Source organism: Ovis aries, chromosome 6 (genome assembly GCF_016772045.2).
Source record: "Ovis aries strain OAR_USU_Benz2616 breed Rambouillet chromosome 6, ARS-UI_Ramb_v3.0, whole genome shotgun sequence".
Taxonomy (NCBI): domain Eukaryota; kingdom Metazoa; phylum Chordata; class Mammalia; order Artiodactyla; family Bovidae; genus Ovis; species Ovis aries.
Window position 1 is genome coordinate 5,712,579 of NC_056059.1, and position 14,927 is coordinate 5,727,505.

At 38.2% G+C, this 14,927-nt stretch overlaps 1 pseudogene; it reads left to right on the plus strand.

Annotated features, from left to right (window-relative positions):
- Positions 1–10,939: 10,939 nt before the first annotated feature.
- On the plus strand, positions 10,940–13,738 carry LOC101115459 (protein LTV1 homolog; annotated as a pseudogene).
- Positions 13,739–14,927: the final 1,189 nt, after the last annotated feature.

The window sequence follows — 14,927 nt, forward strand, 5'->3', positions numbered from 1 at the left end:
TACATTAGAATTAAGCAGTGAAACCAGCTGGGCATGTTTTTTTTTTTTTTTTTTTCTGTTTTTTGTTTTTTTTTGGAGCAGGAGAGGTTTCTAGCTAAAAATTCAATTACTTTAATATATAGGGCTGAATTTTTGAATGAGGGTTGATAGCTTTTAGGGACTTAGTCTGTGTCATTTATCTAAATTACTAGTGTGAAAATGTATATAATATTCCCCTACTATCTTTCTTTATTGAGATGTAACTGACATATAGCACTGAATTGGTTTTACGTGTACAACACAATGATTTTATATATATATATGTATGTATGTATGTATGTATATATATATATATATATATATATATAGCAAAATGACCACCACAATAATTTAGCCAGCCACATTTAGGTGCAGGCTTCCCAGGTGGCACTAGTGATAAAGAACTTTTTCTATTGATAATGACTTTTATGATCTACTATCTTAGCTTTCACAGTATTGCTAACCAAGAGTGAGTGAGTGAGTGAAATTCTCTCAGTCGTGTCCGACTCTTTGTGACCCCATGGACTATATAGTTCCTGGAATTCTCCAGGCCAGAATACTGGAGTGGGTAGCCTTTCCCTTCTCCAGGGGATCTTCCCCACCCAGGGATCGAACCCAGGTCTCCCGCACTGCAGGCAGATTCTTTACCAGCTGAGCCACAAGGGAAACCATAGTCACAATATTGTACGTTACATCCCCAGCACTTATTTATCTTATAACTGGAAGTTTGTACCTTTTGACCATCTTTTCTCATATCACCACTCTAATACCTCCCACTCCCTAATTCTGGTAACCACCAATCTGTATTCTCTATCTATGAGTTCAGTTTTTTTTTTTTCTTTTAGATTCCTCATATAAGTGAGATCATTCAATATTTGTATTTCTCTATTTGACTATTTCACTTAGGTCTGTCTATGTTGTCAAAAATGGTAAGATTTCATCCTTTTTATAGCTGAATGATAGTTCATTTATATATGTGAAGGAGATATATCGCATCTTTCTTCATCCGTCAATGGACTTAGATTGTTCCCAAGTCTTAGCTGTTTAAAATAATGCTGCAATGAAAATGGAGGTGCAGATATCTTTTCAAGTTAGAGTTTTTATTTCCTTTGGCTATATACCCAAAAGTGGAGTTGTTGAACCATATGATTGTTCTGTTTTTGATTTTTGAGGGAATCTCCATACTGTTTTCCAAAAATCACTGCACCAATTTACACCCCTGCCCCCAGCAATACACAAGGGTTCCATTTTCTCCACATGCTTGCCCACACATTTCTTATCATTTTGATAATAGGCATCTTACAGATGTGAGGTCATTGTGGTTTTGATTCACATTTCCCTGATGACTACGGATGTTGAGTATCTCTTCATGTATCTGCTGGCCATATGCATGTATTCTTCTCTCATCTCTTTACCATATTTGTATAATCTGCAGTGATGTCATCTATCTTATTCCTGATTTTTGCAATATGCATCTCCTCTTTTTTTCCTGATCAAAATATTGAATTTTATCAACATTATTGATATTCTCAAGAAACCAGCTTTGAGTTTCATTGATTTTTGTGTTATTTTGTATTATAATCCATGGATTTTTGCTAGCATTTTTATTACTCTTTTTCTTCTGCTAACTCTGGGTTTCATCTTCTCCTTTTCTAACTTCTTAAGGTTAAAGCTTGGGCCACTGGTGATCCTTCTTCTTTCCTAAAATGTGAAATCAGTGTTACAAAATTTTTTCTATGTACTGTTTAGCTGTATTCCATAAATTTTAACTGCTATGTTTTAGTTTCATTCAAGCCAAAATACTTGTTAATTACCCTTTTCATTTCTTCTGTGAGCTATGGTTTATTTAACAGTATGTTTAATTTTTGATGATTTATCAAAAATTCTTTCTATTACTGATTTCTAATTTAATTCCTTTGTGGTCAGATAACATGTTTAATATGATTTTAACATTTTAAATTGTATTTAAATCTATTTTTTGACTCAGCATACAGTCTATCTTGATAAACACTTCCTGTGCACCAACGAAGAACGTGCATTCTGCTATTATTAGTTGGAGGGTGCTATAAATGTCAATTAGATCAAGCTGGTTGAGGATACTGTTCAACTCTATAATTTCCCTAATATTCTGTCTTCTTATTCTATTAACTATTGAAAATGAATGTTGAAATCTCCAACTATCATTGTGAATTTATCTACTTCTCCTTACAGTTCTGTTTTTGTTTCATGTATTTGGAAGTTCTGTTATTAAGTACATAAACATTTGGAATTGTTATGTGCCAGTGGCACCAGAAAGCAGAATGCTGCTTTAGTGAAAAGTGAAAGTGTTAGTTACTAAGTTGTGTCCAACTCTTTGTGACCCCAAAGGACTATAGTCCACTAGGCTCCTCTGCCCATGGAATTCTCCAGACAATATTGGAGTAGGTTGCCATTCCCTTCTCCAGGGGACTTTCCCAACCTAGGGATCGAACTCCGGTCTCCTACATTGCAAGCAGATTCCTTACTGTCTGAGCCACTAGGATTTAACAGCTACCTAAAAATGTGTAAGTGACTTTAGAACCAAGTAATGGGAAAAGGCTAGAGGAATTTTGAGGTACATGATACAAATATGGACATAAAGGGTGATTCTGATGAAAGCTCAGATAGAAAAAGTTCTTCTTAAAGAATACATAAATAATCATGACTAGAACCTTGGTAGAAACATGGATAGCCAAGGACACTGACAAGATCTCAGATGGAAATAAGGAACACATCGAAAACTGAAGGAAAGGCAATCCTTGCTATAAAGTGGCAAGGAACTTGTATAAATTGTATTCATGTGCTAGTGTTCTATAGAAGATAGAACTTGCAAGCAATGGAATTGGATATTTAGCAGAAGAGATTTCTAAGCAAAGTATTGAAGGAGTGGCTTGATCATTCCTGACTACCTACAGTAAAATGGAAAAGGAAGAATAAATTAAAGCATAATCGCTAAGTAAAAAGGAACCAGAACTTGGAGCTGTGGGGAAAAAAAAAAATCACAGCCTATCGATATTGCAAAAGTGAGAAAACTTGTTCTGAAGAGAACACTTAGTGTGTCTGAGCCATCATTTGATAAAGAGATCATGAGTATGGCTCATGAAATTATCAGCCATCTCAGCAGAGACCAGAGATATCAATAGGATTAAATCAGCAAAGGCACTGTGAACTGAAGTAAAAGGGGACAAAGAAAGTGGGAGAGGATGAAGGAAGGCTGTAAAACATCTTGAATTTTACACTGTGAATATTTTTCAAGAAAAGTGAAGGGAAGAAGGACCCCAAAGATGATTCAGAGATCGTCAGGCCTACCCACTCCCACCACAGGCCCAGTGCACAGGCCCTGGGAAAAGGCAGGACAAAGGTGTCACCACTGTGTTTTCAGAGGAGGGGCCCACTGCCTCCACATAAAGCCCCAGTGTGGTTAGGGCCTCTGCAGAAAGCCTTGGCCCTGCTTAGCCCCAGGGGTTGGGGCCAACCAGACAAGCTGGGAAGGTGACTGTTGCACCCTAGTAGGCTTGGAGGCTAAAGCATTGAACCAAGAAGGATTATTCCTGCACCATCATGGCTAATGGAATTTCTCTGATAGGTTTTAGAACCTTTGGGACCTATCACCCTCCCCTTCTTTCTTATTTCTCCCAGTTGGAATGGGAATGTCCACCCAATAGTATGTCCTACTACTGGAGTTTGGAAAAGAATACCTTGTCTGATTTTTCAGGTTCACAGCTAGAGAAGAATTTGGCCTCAGGATGAATTGTACCTTGAGTTTCATTTATATCTGATTTAGATGATACTTAGATGAAACTGGACTTTAGATTTTAGAGTTGATGCTAGAGCAAGTTGAGAGTTCTAGGGATGCTGGGATGCACGCTCTTTGCATGCAATAAGGACACGAATTGTGGGAGGCCTGTGGTAGAATGTCATGGGCTGAATATTTGTGTCCCCTCCCAGATCCATATATTGAATCTGCAAAATGATGGTATGAGGGGTTGGTGGTCTTTGGGAGGTAATTAGGTTTAGGTGAGGTCATGAGGGTGAAGCTCCCATGATGGGATTAGTGCCCTTCTAAGGAAGAGGAAGAGACATCTCAGTTTCCTGTCTCTACAATGTGTGAGCACAGCAAAAGGACAGCCATCTGCAAACCAGGACAAGGGCACCCTGATCTTGGACTTGCCGGTCTCTCCAACTCTGAGAAATGAATTTCTGTTGTTTAAGCCTCCCCAGTCTATGATAAACTGAGCAGAGTAATATACCCAGTGATATATTTTGACAGAGATTAGGAATTCCAAAGGTTGGAACTTGTTACAAAGTCTACATAGTAGACTCTCAATAAACTGGCAATAATATGGATTAAGAAGAATCAAGAACTAAGAATTCTCACAGGAATGAAGGATAAGCAAATGTTTTATGGATAAGATCAATGTTGGGAGAGAAGTTACTTTGTGCTGAAATAAGCAAAAGCTACACAAAAAGACTGTCTTGGATCTTACACAATTTTGTAGTAGAGAAAACCTTTAAAAAGGATGTTCCAGGAAGAAAGAACTGTAAAAAAAGAAGTGGAAATGAGAAGCATGACATGAATGAGGTTAGTGTGTAAATTAAGTTGCTTGCAAAGGAAACTCAATGTAGGGAATGGTGAGAGATAATATAGGACAGAGGCATTTAATTTGTATTGGATGGGGACTTGAATAACAGATCATTGCATCTGAACATTGTCATAAAGCCTATTAAAGAGTTTTCCAGAGGGGACAGACATTAAATGAAACATCTGCTATACCCTGATTCATTTTCTCTGCTTCTTCCCCAAAGTCGATTCAATGACTATAGGTTCATCCCCACAGTAGTTTACAACATCAGTACCACTGCTGGATTAGATATGATGATCCAGCACCAACAGCTGGATTTCCTCAAGCCAATCGCCTCCATCACTAACCAAAACTAAGGTCCAGTGAACCAGGTATAAGCCTGGGGAAATCATGTAGACAGATACAGTTGGCCTTATTCATCAGACTGAGAGTCTGGCTCTCTTTTCCTCTCTATTTTCTGCCAGATTAATTAGTCTAAAATCCCAGCTCCTATATTCCACATATTCCATCCCACCACACACAAAGAAACTATAAAATTGAAATCCTGTTTTGAACCTTAGTGAGTAACAAGGAGTCCCTAATTCTCTGCCTCAATTATGATAAACTCTTTCTTCACCTGATTAGTGCACTATGAACTTATCCCCCACTGGCAAGGGAGCTTCCAAATAGGAAGCTTTTGTGACATGCATGTCACCTCCCTGACTTCCAAAATTTCTGGTTAGTGTTCTTTATTGCTATTTCCCAGTAAAAGCCGTGATTCCTGTTACTATGTGAAAGTGAAAGTGTTAATTGCTCAGTTGTGTTCAACTCTTTGCAACCCCCTATGTACTGTAGCCCACAGGCTCCTCTGTCCATGGAATTTTCCAGGTAAGAACACTGGAGTGGGTTGCCATCCCCTTCGCCAAGGGATTGTCCTGACCCTGGGATCAAACCCAGGACTCCTGCATTACAGGCAAATTCTTTACTGTCTGAGCCACAAGGGAAGCTCTCCTGTTACTAAAATTGCCCATTTACTGCTTGAGTTTGTGAGCTTTCCGTGGACAAGATCATATATGCAGGTCAGTTTGCCAAAACTCAGTTTCATCTATTATATTTCCCTCCTTTTCCTAATTAGTTGAGAATTACTTGTAGTCCCAGGATATCTCTTTACTATGCCCATCCAAATTTAATATGGCCATCATCCTGGCAGTCAAAAAAAAAAATACTTTAATAGCTTACCAATATGTACTTTATAAAGTCCAATAGGTACCATATTCATGCTCCAAATTGAAGTTTCTCAAAAATCTGTCTCAATTTTCCTTTTTGAAATATCTATTGTTATCCAACAAAGCTGGTTATTGAGCTACCTCCAGAATGTTACTGACCTTCTCCCTATATATGGGCTTCAGCTGACAATTCTTTCTAAATAAGTGAAAGTGTTAGTTGCTCAGTTGTGTCCAACTCTTTGTGACCCCATGGAGTGTAGCCTGCCAGGATCCCATGGGATTCTCCAGACAAAAATACTGGAGTGGGTTGTCGTTCCCTTCTCTAGGGAATCTTCCCGACCCAGGGTCTGAACCTGGGTCTCCTATAAATAAAGCATAACCAACTAGCTTTTCTCCTAATACTATAATCATATTCCTATTTCAAGTCTCAGTTGAAATCCTACCTTCTCTCCAAACATATTTGCTTAAGGGCACCCTCCCTGGGCTGAAGTAAGAGGACAGAATACTAAGTAGTAGAAATTACCCAGGGAGAAAGTTTCACAAAGGACGTGAGCTCAAACATAATGGACTATAAGGCTTCTTGAGAGTCAAGCCATGAAGAGTACATCCTTATCCTTTGTTCAAGAGACCCTGTATCCTTTTCTTCTTTACCAGACAAGAAAAATAGCTTTATTATAGCCAAAAAAGACATTGTTTATATTACCTTAAATTCCCCTTTAATTAGCTATGGCAAGATCAGAAGCAGTGCAAATGAAAATGGCATAAAAACACAGCCTATCACTTTCAGAAGTGTTAATGAATGCCCCGTGGATTTTTTTTTTTAATTGCATGAGAACAACAAGGAAATGTCTCCATAAAACTGGTGCTTCTCAGGGAAAAGTGTTAATGCTATGCAAATTAAAATCTGAACGTCTACTTAACAGAAATCAGCAACACCAAGAGATGTGCACGCGGAAAACACAATCGATCAGTCCTGAGAACAGAGCTGTCCAAGTTCTGATAGCTGTACATATCTCTCGCCTAGCCATTTTAGGGGATGCTCTCATTTTATGATGCAAAGTAAGCAAGGAGTTCTGACAGATTTCAAAGAGATTGTCCCTGGTTGAGGTGAGGAGGGAGGGCTAACCTGATTCCTTTCTTTGGGAAAATTTTACGAAGGCTAAAGACTTCTTGAGAAGTTGGCACAACTGCACATGCCCTTAAGAAATTTTTCATCCTGTGTGATCCTTAAGTTTCTCCATTAGACAGCTGTTATACCTGAAAGAATTTGAAACGAAAATTTGGGGGTTTGGCTATAGATATTAAAACATATATTAAGTAGTTTTCCTATTCTCTTTATATACTTTGAATGTTAGAAAAGCAGTTATATTCTCACTCTTTTTCTCATTCCTTATCAGCTTCAGGCAAAAAAAATTTTAATCATGTTACTCTGACAGCACAGTTAAGAGAAATCATTAGTCACAGTGTGCATAATTTTATAAATTTTAGCTTGGCGTTAGCTAAGAGAAAGCCTAAGGCTTTACAACCTCGAAAAGATATACTTCTCTGTTAAAAACTAATAGATATACATTATGGATATCCAATGCTTTGGGTGATTAGCTAGCACACTGAAGAAAATTTAAGAAGTATAGAAGTATTTTACATAAAGAAATGCAAAATCAATACTTTAAGCTTAAAAATCCCTTTTTAATTTACTTGAACTAACATTTGCTATATAGAGTGATCCACCGCTTCATTTATCAGTTGCATTTATTCAAGAAGTATTTACTGGGCACTGCCAGGTGTCCTCTGGGCAAGGGGCCATGCAACTTACGGAAGAAAGAGAGACACGTGCCTGACCCCCAAGGAGCACCGCACAATAAGGAAAATCATGGGTCTAAGCATCAGTGGCAGTGCAAAATGACATATGCTGTAATAAGAACTATTACAAAATACCATGGGGACTTGAGAAAGCAAACATTTGGGAAGTTGCAATGATAAATAAAATGGACACGATGAAAATTTTATAGAGAATATGATCTTTGAGCTAGATAGACCTTGAAAGATGAGAATGATTTCATTAAGCACAGAAATAAGGCAAGGTCAGTCTGGACAACGAGATCAGACTGATGAGAAGAGCCAAAGTTACAGGGACATCATGGAACCTTTCAGGGACTTAAAGTACTCTAGTACCATGCTTCTCAAAGTGTGGTCCAGAGACCAGAAGAAACAGCATCCCCCGGAGGCTTGTTAGGAATGCAGAACCTCAAACCTTCTGATTTAGGGTCTGCATTTTAAGAAGATCCCCCGGTGAGCTATAGGCACATTAGAATTTATTAAGTACCAGTCCAAAGTCTGTGGTAAATGGGAGAAGACTGATGTGAGAGACGAAGATGCAACAAATGTGCGTCCTTGGTATACAACATGATTTGAAGGATTTCTTGAAGGATTTCTTAAAGGGTTTCTGAAGCAAAGAAATTGCGTGATCTGTAGCTTAAAAGATAATTCTAGTGGCAATATGGAGATACGTTTCTGTGAAGAGAGCACTGGACACAGGAATATCGGCTATGAGACTACAATAACTTAAGAATGATGACCACTATTTATTAAGGGACTACTACATGTCAGACATCACGACATAAAGCTTATATTTTATATATGTTACTTTAATATTCCCATAATCTCCACTCTGCAGATGAGAAGACATGTAGGAAAGGTTTTAAAAAATTGTCTGAAGTCATTCGATAAGTAAGCCACAGAAGAATTTTAACCTCAGTCTAATTTCAGATTTTGACCTTTACTCCAAAACACATTCCAAATCTATCTACGTAATTTATCTCCACCCTAGCATATAATACCACCATTTTATGAATTACCACAATAGTCTATCAGCCTTCATTCTTGCTTGCTCCAGTCCATTTTTTTAATGCAGTAGTCCAAGTGATGTTTAAAAACAGAAATCCTCTCTTTAGTAACAAACAAATAATAAAATGTAATTTTTTAAACCATAGTCCACAAATCACTAATAATTTGGATCCTGTCCTATATTGGAGATCTCATCTTGTGACATTCACCATTACTGTATTCTGTCACATTATACATTGAATAACATTAAGCATTTTCCCTCTCAGATTTCGCATTTATGGTATGCTTTTGCCTGCGACACTCTTGTCCCACATCTCTGCATGATGACTGGCTCCAAATCAGTGATAATTTGTTGATCCCAGTCAGCAGAGTCATCTCTCTCTCATCCCATGTCCCCTCTATCACTGTTTCCATCCCAGCTGCTGAGACTCCTTCCTTTTCTAAGGCCATTAGAGCATCTCGCTGGCTCCATTCAGTGGTTATTTTCACAACAGAGTAAAAATTATCAACATAATTTTTTATTTCCCATTTTAGAAACAAAATATCAACTGGTCAACTGATGGGAGAGTAAGTGGGGAACCAAGCGACAGTAATAACGTATTAAAACATCTCCCCTTTCAACTACAATAATTCTCATTTGGGATTAAGCCTGAAGATCAAGGGTTACCTAGCAGCTTGTTTTTTCCAAGCTGATGGAGAAGCTCTTCACTATCCAGTAATCTGCCTTGATAAAGGATGCAAGGAAGAAAAGCTTAAGAAAAATGTGTACTAGATTCATGTTAAAACTCGCTTTGCATACCATTCTACAGTTTAAAATCAGTTTGTGTACCTTTTATCTTATTTGATTACACACTAATCATATGAATTAAACATTGGGCAACCAGAATTTTCTACTGGGTTACCCTCATCAGCATATATTCTATTGTTCCTATTTATATTTAAATAATTTTTTTAAAAAACCTTCTCTTGAACCCACATCTCTTCAGAAACTACCACATCCTGTGCACCAAAACTCCTCTAAAGACCTCTTAATCCATTCCAGCCTGGCTTTGGCATGCACCATTCCACAGAAATTGCTCTTAGCAACTCTGATGAAATTCATCAATTCCTTAAAAGATCCAAAGTATCACATTCCACTCAAAAGGAAAAAGGGAATATTAACAGTCTTATATCTATTAAAGGCATTGAATTTGTCCTTAAAACCTTCCAACAAAGACAACTCCAGGTCCATATATTTTCACTGGGAAATTCTACTCAACATTTAATAAAGAAAAAGTATAAATTATGCACAGCTTGTTGTAGACACTAGAAGATTAGAAAACATTCCCCAACTCATTTTATGAAGGTCTCATTAATTTTGGTCTCAATTATCTGAGGCCAAAAGCAGATGAAGACATTATGAGGAAATAAAAGTACAGACCAATATCCATCATAGACACAGATGTAAAGTTCTTCAGCCAACTACTAGCAAACCCAATCCAGCAATAAAAAGATTGGTTCATCATGACCAAGTGGCGTTTACACCAGCATGTAAGGCTGGTGCAAGATTTTAAAAAATCAAGCAACAGGACTTCTACTTCATTTAAGACTGAATAAGAGGGGTTAAATTTACATTCTCTCTTGAAACAACTGGGAAAAAAACAGACAAAATATACAAAAAAAACAGTATTTAAAACATTGGATATCAGGAAATGAAGGACAGGGAAAAGTTAAAGTTCAAGTGAGCCCTTTGATTACTAGTTTACTGCCTGAAGAACATTTCCGGAATGTCAGATGGAGCCCAGGTATCTCCTTAAGTTAGGAGACAGAGCTAGGGGTCCAGGAAAATTAAGGTACTAAAATTTTCATCACAGAGTACCGGAAGGGACAAAGAGACAACTCTTGAGATGTGCAGACTGAGCTCTGCAGAAGTCTTTGTTGTGTATTAGGTGGAGTCCTGATCAGTACATACATAGTGAGGAAACTACCTGAGGTCAAGAAAGAGCAGGGCCAGTGTGAGCAGCCAAGCAGGGTCAGGAACGATGCCTGTCTCAGCCATCAGGGTAAATAATCTGCCTGCAGTGCAGGAGACCCAGGTTCGATCCCTGGGTTGGGGCGATCCCCTGGAGAAGGGATGGCAACCCACACCAGTACTGTTGCTTGGAAAATCCTATGGACAGAGGACCCTGGCGGGCTACAGTCCTTGGGGTTGCAAAGAGTTGGACATGACTTAGCGACTAAACCACCACAGCCATCAGAGTGTAAAATTTCATTATACTCTTAGTTCAGAGTATGAAGAAGGATCCTGCCTCACCGGTGGGGGTAAGTTAGCTCTGGACTAAATACAACTCTAGTTTCACCTAATAAATACAACTCTAGTTTCATCTTGGAAAGCAAGATCTATATAGGATCAAATATTTGCCAGCTAACTCTGTCCTAAAACAAGCTCAAGAGTACCTTAATAGAAAATAAAAACATTAAACACCCAAGATAAAATTCATAACGTCTTATATAAAACTGAAAAATTACCAGGCATACAGAGATAGGAAAATATAATCTATAATGATAAAAAAATCCATCATAACCAATACAGATGATAAAATTAGTAGACAAGGACATTAAACCAGTTACAACCGTATTCCATATGTTCAAGCAGTAAGAGAAAGTTTGAAAATAAGTAAAATATAGAAGATATAAATGTAACCTAAATGGAATGTCTAGAGATTAAAATTACAATGTCTAAGAGGAGAAATATATGAGATGAAATTAATAAATTACACACTGAAAATAAAGTAACAATTAATAAACTTGAAGCCACCACAACAGAAACTATCTAAAATGAAACATAGAGAAAAAAAGACAGAAAACATTAATAGAGTATCTATTAACTGTGAGATGACTAAAGGCAGCCAAATACGCATATAACTGGAGTCTCCAAAAGGGTGGGTGGGAGGTGGGAACATTTATAAAGCAGTAGCAGCTGAAAATGTACTAAATTTGATTAAAATCATAAACTCACAGATCCAAGAAACTTAGAAAACCCCAAGAACAAGAAATATGGAAGAAAAAAAGAAAAAAAATACATCAAGGGATATTATAACAAAATTATTTAAAACTAGTGCTAAAGAGAAAAATCTTAAAAGGAACCTGAGTACAAAGATAATATATAAACATAAAGACAGTAGTGACAGATTTCTTGCAGAAAACAACACTAGCTAGAAGTGCAGCACCATCTTCAAAGTACAAAAAGAAAAGCATGATAAACTCAAGGTTTATCTCAACATAAGAAAGAGGAATATTGTGTGTGTGTGTGTGTGTGTGTGTGTGTGTATATATATATATGTGCTTAGTCAATCAGTCATGTTTGACTCTTTTGTGACCCCATGGACTGCAGCCACCAGGCTCCTCTGCCCATGGGATTTCCCAGCAAGAGTACTGGAGTGGGTTGTCATTCCCTTCCCCAGGGTATCTTCCTGACCCAGGGATCGAACCTGCGTCTCCTGTGTCTCCTGCAATGCAGGCATATTCTTTTACCCACTGAGCCATCAGGAAGCATATATAAAACAAACCTTAGAATTTCATAATACTAATTTCTTGCTCTTAATGCACTAACATATTTACAATGATAAAATTTTCTATCTGCTTATACAATAATCATTTCACAGTTATTTAAACATGTACATCAACACATTTGTATAGACTACATTATATTTTAAATTATAATATTTGTTTCCAAATCAAACCAAAGATTCTTTTTTGCATTATTCTCAAACAGTCTCAAGCAATTCTCAGATTGTTATCTCTATAGAAAACTTTAAAAATTAAGAAATATATGTCAGTGCCTATAAAATGAAGTGAAAACATGTACTCTTCAGCTACCCTCACGTACTTTGGTTGGGACACGAAGAATGCTAACAAATGAGCATTCCCACTTCCTGATCTATGATTCAAACTGGAGTGGAAAAATCACTCAGACTCCAGCATCTTGGCAAATGGACAGGGAACCTTGAGAAATAAATAAGAAATAGATGAAGGAGGGGACAAAATAGCAGGGGAAATCAGTGTTTGGGTCAAGGGTGGGGCTTTATGGGCTTTGTGGGCTATGTGGACTTTCAAGCTTGAGTGGGGTACACAGTCAGTTAACTTAGGACTCCTGACAGCTTTGGCTAACCCTGCAGGTGTGGGAGGTAGGGATTAGGTGTTTTTAGACCTTGCTGCATGGAATATTTGTAGCTTTTATTGTGTTTCTGAGCCAATTCAGGCCTATACTTTGAAGCCCAAGAACAGATGTATGATATGGCCTTGAAATGTGCTATCTGGGCTTTGTCCACTTCCAAGCTGTGTCACCTGCTCTGGGACCCTCAGGTCACTTCTTGATATTAGCCCCACACTGCAACAGAATGGGGGCAAAAAGTCCTTTACAGAGAGGAAAAGTGTGTCTTTTTCACATGGTCCATTCAAGTCAGAGTCTTTAGCAAACAGATGTAAAATCACCCCAGAGGGTTCTGTTGCCTCCAAAGAAAATAAATGATGAAGAATGTGGACAAAACAGAGGAAGTTATGAAGACTGCTTTGATGATGATTATGACCACCTACAGCATTTGAAAGAAGCATCTGGGCCCTACATGCTTAAATCCAAATTACCTTCAGTACACATAACAAGAGAGAGGAGAAAGAGGAGACTTTGATAATTCTAGGCCCTGGAATTAATTTGCCTTCATCAGAGTTTAAAACAGAATGTAAGGAAGTTATTGACTGGTAACTAAACCAGCTCCTATTTTGGGCCCTCATCTGGATTTGGATCCTGACATTGTTGCAGCTCTTGGTGATGATTTCGACTCTGTTACCCAGAAAGTCTATGTGAAGGTGACTTTATCCTTCAGATTAATGAGGAACAAGAGAGGAAGAGAGAATGAATAGAAAGAAATCTGAAGCTGAAAATGTCAGCAAGTGGAAAGATATGGATGGGAAGAAGAGTGATAGGGAGAAATGATGACTGATTTATAAATGCCAATCTCAAATGAAGATGATCTGGCTGCCAGGACAAACCTCATGAAGTCAAAGGATGCCGGTTTTTTCCTTGTTTTTTTTTTTTAAAGAAGAAAAAATTAAAAGTCACCTTGTAGAGAATTCTATGACTTTCTGAGTCATGAGAAGAAATGAGCAGCATGAGCAGTTTGAGTATTATGAGCAGTTAAGATGGTAAGATTGGAGCTCTCAGATCAGTTCAGTCGCTCAGTACTGTCCAACTCTTTGCCACCCCATGGACTGCAGCATGCCAGCCTCCCTGTCCATCACCAATTCCCACAGTTTACTCAAACCCATGTCCATCAAGTCAGTGATGCCATCCAGCCATCTCATCCTCTGTCGTCCCCTTCTCCTCCTGCCATCAATCTCTCCCAGCATCAGGGTCTTTACAAATGAGTCAATTCTTCATATCAGGTGGCCAAAGTATTGGAATTTCTGCTTCAACTTCAGTCCTTCCAATGAATATTCAGGATTGATTTCCTTGGGAGGGCTGGTTGGATTTCCTTGCAGTCCAAGGGACTCTCAAGAGTCTTCTCCAACACCACAGTTCAAAAGCATCAATTCTTCGGCACTCAGCTTTCTTCACAGTTCAACTCTCACATCCATACATGACTACTGGAAAAATCATAGCTTTGAATAGACAAAGTAATGTCTCTGCTTTTTAATATGCTGTCTAGGTTGGTCATAACTTTTCTTCCAAGGAGCAAGTGTCTTTTAATTCCATGGCTGCAATCACCATCTGCAGTGATTTTGGAGCCCTCAAAGATAAATCCTGTCACTATTTCCACTGTTTCCCCACTATTTGCCATGAGGGGATGGGACCAGATGCCATGATCTTCGTTTTCTGAATGTTGAGCTTTAAGCCAACTTTTTCACTCTCCTCTTTCACTTTCATAAAGAGCCTCTTTAGTTCTTCTTTGCTTTCTGCCAAAAGGGTGGTGTCAGCCACATATCTGAAGTTATTGATATTTTTCCTGGAAATCTTGATTTCAGCTTGTGATTCATCCAGCCCAGCATTTCTCATGATGTGCTCTGCATATAATTTAAAAATGCAGGGTGCAATATATAGCCTTGGTGTACTCCTTTCCCTGTTTGGAACCAGTCTTTTGTTCCATATCCAGGTCTAACTATTGCTCCCTGACCTGCATACAGAATTCTCAAGAGACAGGTCAGGTGGTCTGGTATTCCCATCTCTTGAAGAATTTTCCACAGTTCGTGGTGATCCACACTGTCAAAGGCTTTGACATAGTCA